Source organism: Hippopotamus amphibius, chromosome 12 (genome assembly GCF_030028045.1).
Source record: "Hippopotamus amphibius kiboko isolate mHipAmp2 chromosome 12, mHipAmp2.hap2, whole genome shotgun sequence".
Lineage (NCBI taxonomy): Eukaryota > Metazoa > Chordata > Mammalia > Artiodactyla > Hippopotamidae > Hippopotamus > Hippopotamus amphibius.
Window position 1 is genome coordinate 73,938,942 of NC_080197.1, and position 7,004 is coordinate 73,945,945.

The window sequence follows — 7,004 nt, forward strand, 5'->3', positions numbered from 1 at the left end:
AAAAAACGTTCCCTGAGGTCATTCCTCCCTTCCCCCATTTCAACCCCCCCCCACCCCCGTCTTCCAGAAACCCTGAGCCTAGAGGCCCCTCTAGTTACCACAGCAACTGAATTTAGCAGCCAGAGGACAAAGAATATCCTGTATGGCAGCCCTGCCGAAAGAAATTCAATCTGAGTCGTTTATGTAATATTAAGTTTTCTAAGTGGCCGCATTAAATTTTTAAAAAGAAAAACATAAGAAACAAGAAGAATTAATTTTAATAATTATTTTATTTGAACTGATATAGCCAAAATAATACTATTTGAGCAATCAATTTAAAAACTAAGATATTTACTTTATTCCCACTGTCTTTGAAATCCAGTGTATACCTTCCATTTACAACACATGTCCATTTTAGACTCTGTTTTCTACAGCTAAAGTAATATGTCATTTTAATCAAAATAATTGTTATGTTTAATGGGAAAATATTTTAAACTGCTTCGATTTTAAATGAACTAAAATTAGCAATTCTGTTCCTTGGTCCCACCAGCCCCCTAAGTGCTCTGCAGCCCTAGGAGGCTGGAGGCTGGACCCTGAAGCTTCACAATGAAAATGTGCTCACGCCAATCTTTTCTCCAGTCTTTTTTTATCTTTGATTTTTATTTATCATTTGTCTTACAATGTCATTCTTCTCCTTCTCCTCCTCCTTTTTTTTTTCTTTCTTTTTTTCTTTTGGCCGAACAGCTTGTGAGATCTTAGTTCCTTAACCAGGGATGGAACCCACACCTTCAGCAGTGAAAGCCCGGAGTCCTAACCACTGGACAACAAGGGAATTCCCTCACAATGTCATTCTTGGCTCTAAATCACTCTGTCTTTTATTTCTCCCTCTCCTTTGCCTTACAATAATTATTCCTTAATGTTTTGCAAGAGTACATGTCACCAGTGAGAGTAAAAAGTAGGTCTTTTTGCCCCTTCATTCACTCAGAGCAGGCTCCAGTGTAATTCCAGAACACAGTTATTTTTCCAATATTTTAAAGAACGGATGAAATAACTGTAAAGGTCTAGGATTATACCTGTCCCAAATAATTTGTGTAAAACCAACGTAGTGAAATAATACTGAGGGTCAAGTTTTTAGATGTTTGAAATCTGTAGGTATTTTCTTCTTGGTAGAAAAGGAGGGAGGGTGAAAGGAGGTGAGATCTGAAACCTGTTTTCTCTGGCTAAACTCAGTCTGAGAAAACTACTTTTAAGAAAACTAAGCAGCTGAGTATGTAGTGAGGTGGATAGACCTAGAGACTGTCATACAGAGCAAAGTAAGCCAAAAAAAGAAAAACAAATACTGTATGCTAACTCATATATATGGAATCTAAAAAAATGGTACTGATGAACCCAGTGATAGGGCAAGATAAAGATACAGATGCAGAAAATGGACTTGAGGACACGGGGTGGGGGTGGGGTGAAGGGGAAGCTGGGACAAAGTGAGAGAGTAGCATTGACATATATACACTACCAACTGTAAAATAGATAGTGGGAAGTTGCTGTATAACAAAGGGAGATCAGCTCGATGATGGGTGATGCCTTAGAGGGCCGGGACAGGGAGGGTGGGAGGGAGTCACAGGAGGGAGGGGATATGGGGATATATGTATAAATACAGCTGATTCACTTTGGTGTACCTCAACAACTGGTACAAAAGTGTAAAGCAATTATATTCCAATAAAGAGCTTTTTAAACTGTAATAACTGGAATTCAACTGGGTCTCAGGAATCTAAAATTATGGTGAACATATTGAGGTAAACGTGCCTTGAGCAAGTGGGACTTAATAAAGCTCCTGCTTCTCAGAAACCAGATCAGGAACCTGACTTGTCCCCAAGGTGACAGGGACCTCCAAGTTAGGCAACCCTCACTCTGGGTCACAGATAACAATTGCTCAATACGACTGTTGATGTGTTGGGGGGATTGGCTGGGGCACTGGGGTCTTGGGTGCACTTTGGAAGCAGGCACCATGAGATTCCAAGCTCCACTCAGTCTGGAGCCACAGTTCTGGTGACCAGTCTCCAGGGAGTATGCCAGTGGAGGCCAGCAGACTATCTTAAAGCAAACGTCCTCTGTCATTTAATTCCTGTGAAATGTTCTTCCATCTTTACTGCAAACAAGAGGAGGAAATGTGGTGGGTAAATTTCAAAATGGAATAGGCTGGGGAGGAATGTTATGAAATCCCCACCTAATAGTTTAATGGAGGTCTGTTGAACGGGAATGGATCATGACCTGAATCTCTTAGATCCAAATGCAGGTAATCTGCCACCAAGAATCTCAATCTCAGTTTCAGTTTGCTTTGTGGGAGGATGTTTGGTAACCTGATAACCAAGCAGGAAAACAAACAGATCCAAAATCCTAAAATCAGGGAACAAGGGGCTGTAAACATATTTACCTCATCAAAGAAAAGACAGGTAAAACTACCTCTTCAACAGAACAATGTAAATGGCATTTCAAGGCACACAAAAAAGCTGGTGACTGCTTTAAAGATACACAAACTTAGTACTGCTCTTTGCTGATATTTGTAATATTCCTCATAAAGAACAACTTTTGCACAGAATGTTATTTGTTAATCTTCTTTTATTAGGTTAGGTATAGATGGAGTTTATTTTGAATCTGAAAACACTTTTGAAAATAAACTCTCAGGGTGAAGAAAGAAAAAATTTGAGAAATGTTGATTTTCCTGTCTAAACTGGGTTTCAACTGTTCATCATTCCAATTGATCCTGAAGGACCTAATCCCAGCTCCCAGACCCTTATTACTTTTTTCCCTCTTCCAATATCTTCAAAAGTTAATCCATCACACACCAGTGCTAGATGAATTACCTTAAATCAAAAAATTAATCACATCATCTCCTAATCAAATAACTTGAACAAGTTATTGAATAAAGTCTAGATCAGTGCTGTCCAATAAAAATATGAGTCACATATGAAATTAAAAATTTTCTAGTAGCCACATTAAAAAAAATGAAGAGTTGTCACTTTTAATGTTATATTTTATTTAACTTAATATACCCCAAATATTCTCATTTCAACACATAATTAATATAAAAATTATTAATAAGATATTTTATTCTCTTTTTTTGGTATTAGATCTTCAAAATCCAATCTTACAGCACATCTTTTGTTTGTTTTAAATTTTATTTATTTATTTATTTAGTCTGCATCGGGTCTTGGTTGCGGCACATGAGATCTTCTCTTCGTTGAGTCATGCAGGATCTTCATTGTGGCATGCAGCCTTCTCTCTAGTTGTGGCATGCAGGTTTTCTCTTCTCTAGTTGTGGTGTGCGGGCTCCAGAGCGCATGGGCTCTGTAGTTTGCGGCAAGTGGGCTTTAGTTGAGGCGCGAGGGCTTAGTAGTTGTGGCATATGGACTTAGTTGCCCAACAGCATGTGGGATCTTAGTTCCCCAACCAGGGATCGAACCTGCGTTCCCTGCATTAGAAGGTGGATTCTTTACCACTGGACCACCAGGGAAGTCCCACAGCACATCTTAATCGAGACTAAATTTTCAGCGATCAAGGTGAAATGTAGTCCTATTAATTAAGTTGTGTTTAACATTTTATACTGCTTGAAACTTTTTTTTACACTGCTTAAACTTTAAAAAAATTGAAGTATAGTTGATTTACAATATTATATTAGTTTCAGGTGTACAACGTAGTGATTCAATATTTTTATAGATTATACTCCATTTAAAGTTATTATAACATACTGGTTATATTGCCCATGCTGTACAATGTATCCTTGTCTCTTATTTTATACATAGTAGTTTGTGCCTCTTAATCCCCGACCCATATTTTCCCCCTATTTCCTTCTCTCTCCACTGGTAACGACTAGTTTGATCTCAGTATCTGTGAGTCTGTTTTATTATAGTCATTTGTTTGTTTTGTTTTGTAGATTCCACATGTGATAATTATAGTATTTTTCTGTCTACACTGCTTCGATTTTTAAATAGAAGCTATTTTTCTTTAATGTTTCTTTTTTTATTGAGATATAATTGGTATACATTATATTGGTTTCAGGTGTAAGACATGATTCAATATTTGTAAACACTGTAAAATGATCACCCTAATAAGTCAACATGTCACCATATACAATTACAGAATTTTTTTTCTCTTGTGATGAGAACTTTTAAGATTTAAAAGTTAGCAAGTATGCAATACAGTATTATTAGCTATAGTCATCATGCTGTATGTCACTATGACTTATTTATTTTATAACTGAAAGTTTGTGCCTTTTGACTCCCTTCTCCCATTTTCTCTGCCCCAGACCCTCGCTTGTGGCAACCACAAATAATCTGTTCTCTGAGGTTTTTTTTTTTTTTTAGATTTCACATATAAGTGAGATCATACAGTATTTATCTTTCTCTGCCTGACTTCACTTAGCATAATCCCTTCTAGGTCCATTTATGTTGTTGCAAATGGCAAGATTTCATTCTTTTTTATGGCTGAGGAACCTTCATACTGTTTTCCATAGTGCCTGCACCAACTTACATTCCTACCAACAATGTAGAAGGGTTCTGTTTCCTCCACATCCCCACTAACACTAGTTATTTCTTCTCTTTTTGATGATGGCCATTCTAACAGATGTAAGTGATATCTCACTGGGGTTTTGACTTTATTTCCTTAATGATTAGTGATGCTGAACAACTTTCATGTAGTTTTTTGCCATCTATTTGCCTTCGTCAGAAAAATGTCTATTCAGATCCTCTGTCTGGTTTTTAATTGCATGGATTTTTTTTCTATTAAGTTGTATGAGTTCTTTATATGTTTTGAATATTAACCCCTTATCAGATACATGATTTGCAAATATTTTCTCCCATTCAGTAGGTTGCCTTTTCATTTTGTTGATGGTTTTCTTTGCTATGCAGAAACTTTTTAGCTTGATGTAGTCTAAATTCAAACTTGAATTAAAATGGAACAAAATTAACAATTTTCCTCAGCTGTGCTCGCCACATTTCAAGTGCTCAGTAGCCACGTATGGCAAGTGTCTACCATATTGGACAGCGCAGACCTTGACTCCACAGCCTATCATTCCAGTACTGTCTGGAACATAGACTATACAGCCAAGAAGTGTATCTCCCTTTTACCCAAGCCAAACTGAACTATTTATCAGTTTGCAAATAGTTCCAAACATTTCCACACAGTTTTCACTTTGCTATTGTCTCTGACTTAAAATTCCCTTCCACTCCTGCTTATAAAAATCATTCTCATCCTTCAAGGGTCAATTAAAATTCAAGATCCCTGCAGCCAAAGAAAAGCCATTTGAAGATTGCACATGTTATGATACTCTCCATTCTATCTTGAATTTTCGATATCTAGGTTGGAACTCCATGGGACCGTGATCTGGTTTGGGTTTTTTGGTCTGGTCCAGAATAGAATAGGGTTCCAACACATGTTAGTTGAATCAATGAATGGTTGTATGTTGATTTTAACTTTTTTAAAAAAGATTATTTATTTATTTATTTATTTATTCATTCATTCATTTATTTATTTTGGCTGCGCCGGGTCTTAACTGTGGTACGCAGAATCTTCATTGTGGCATGCGGACTGTTAGTTGTGGCATGCATGTGGGATCTAGTTTCTTGATCAGGGATGGAATCTGGACCCTGTGCATTGGGAGTGTGGAGTCTTACCCGCTGGACCACCAGGAAAGTCCTGTTGTATGCTGAAGTTGTAGAAATATGTGGAAGTTGCCAGGTGGTGGAAAACCTGATGAAGGCCTTTCAGAGAGATGCAAAATCCAGACAATGGAACAACAGTAGGAACAGCTTCAAATCTAACTGAAGCATTACTTCCTCTAAAAACTATCCTGATTCCTCAGTCTGCTCCTGTGTCTTTTAACTGTCTTTCTTGTCTGTCTCCCTAATTCACATTTCCCTTAAGAGTAGAGATTTTTCCTTCTTTCCAGTCTTGGCTCCACATAGTGCTGACATGTGAATAAACAACTGGATGGATGAATGAACAAATTAAGACTTATCAACACAAGTTCCTATTTGCTTGCGGAAGAGCATATGGTCATGTTTCCTGACCACATGAACAGGACAAGGCTGGCAGTGGAAGTAAACTCAGTGAGTACGTGAACCCATAACCAATTATGTGGGGCTCTTTTATTCTGTTCTATATGTCTGAGAGCTATCATTGAATATATAATATAGCATTACTGCAAGACTAAACCAGACTCAGTGTGCTCATAGTTGACACCCTAAAATCATTCCACATGGTATGATGAAAACATTCCACATGGGACAAAATATTGACATCAGGATTGCCTTGGAAAATCTGGGGAATCTGGTATTATATGTGTTCTCACCAACACTCTGTTGTAATTTTTAAACTTCTAAATTTTGTAAGGGCTTGACACATAAAAAGATTTGATGGTTGTTGTACTGATTACAGAGCATAGGTAGAAACAATCTGCATTTTCTTTTTTTAAAATAAGTTTCCATAAGACTTTAAAACTGTGAGCCACAGGTCATTTCATTTTACAGTAGCCATCTTTGTCACTCAGAGGCATTAAAATATCGTCTATAATTGTAACAGTTGAGGTTTTTTTTAAAAAATAAATTTATTTATTTATTTAATTATTCATTGCATTGGGTCTTTGTTGCCTCGAGGGCTTTCTCTAGCTGTTGCGAGCAGGGGCTACTCTTCATTGTGTTGCACAGGCTTCTCATTGTGGTGGCTTCTCTTGTTGTGGAGCCACGGGCTCTAGGCGTGTGGGCTTCAGTAGCTGTGGCACTTGGGCTCAGTAGTGTGGCACAAGGGCTTACTTGCTCCAAGGCATGTAGGATCTTCCTGGAACAGGGATCGAACCCGTGTCCCCTGCATTGGCAGGCAGATTCTTTTTTTTTTAAGCTCTATATTGGAACATAATTGCTTTACACTGTTGTGCCAGTTTTTTTCTGTACACCAAAGTGAATCAGCTGTATTTATACATACGTCCCCATATCCCCTCCCTCCCTCGAATCCTTCCCACCCTCCCTATCCCACCC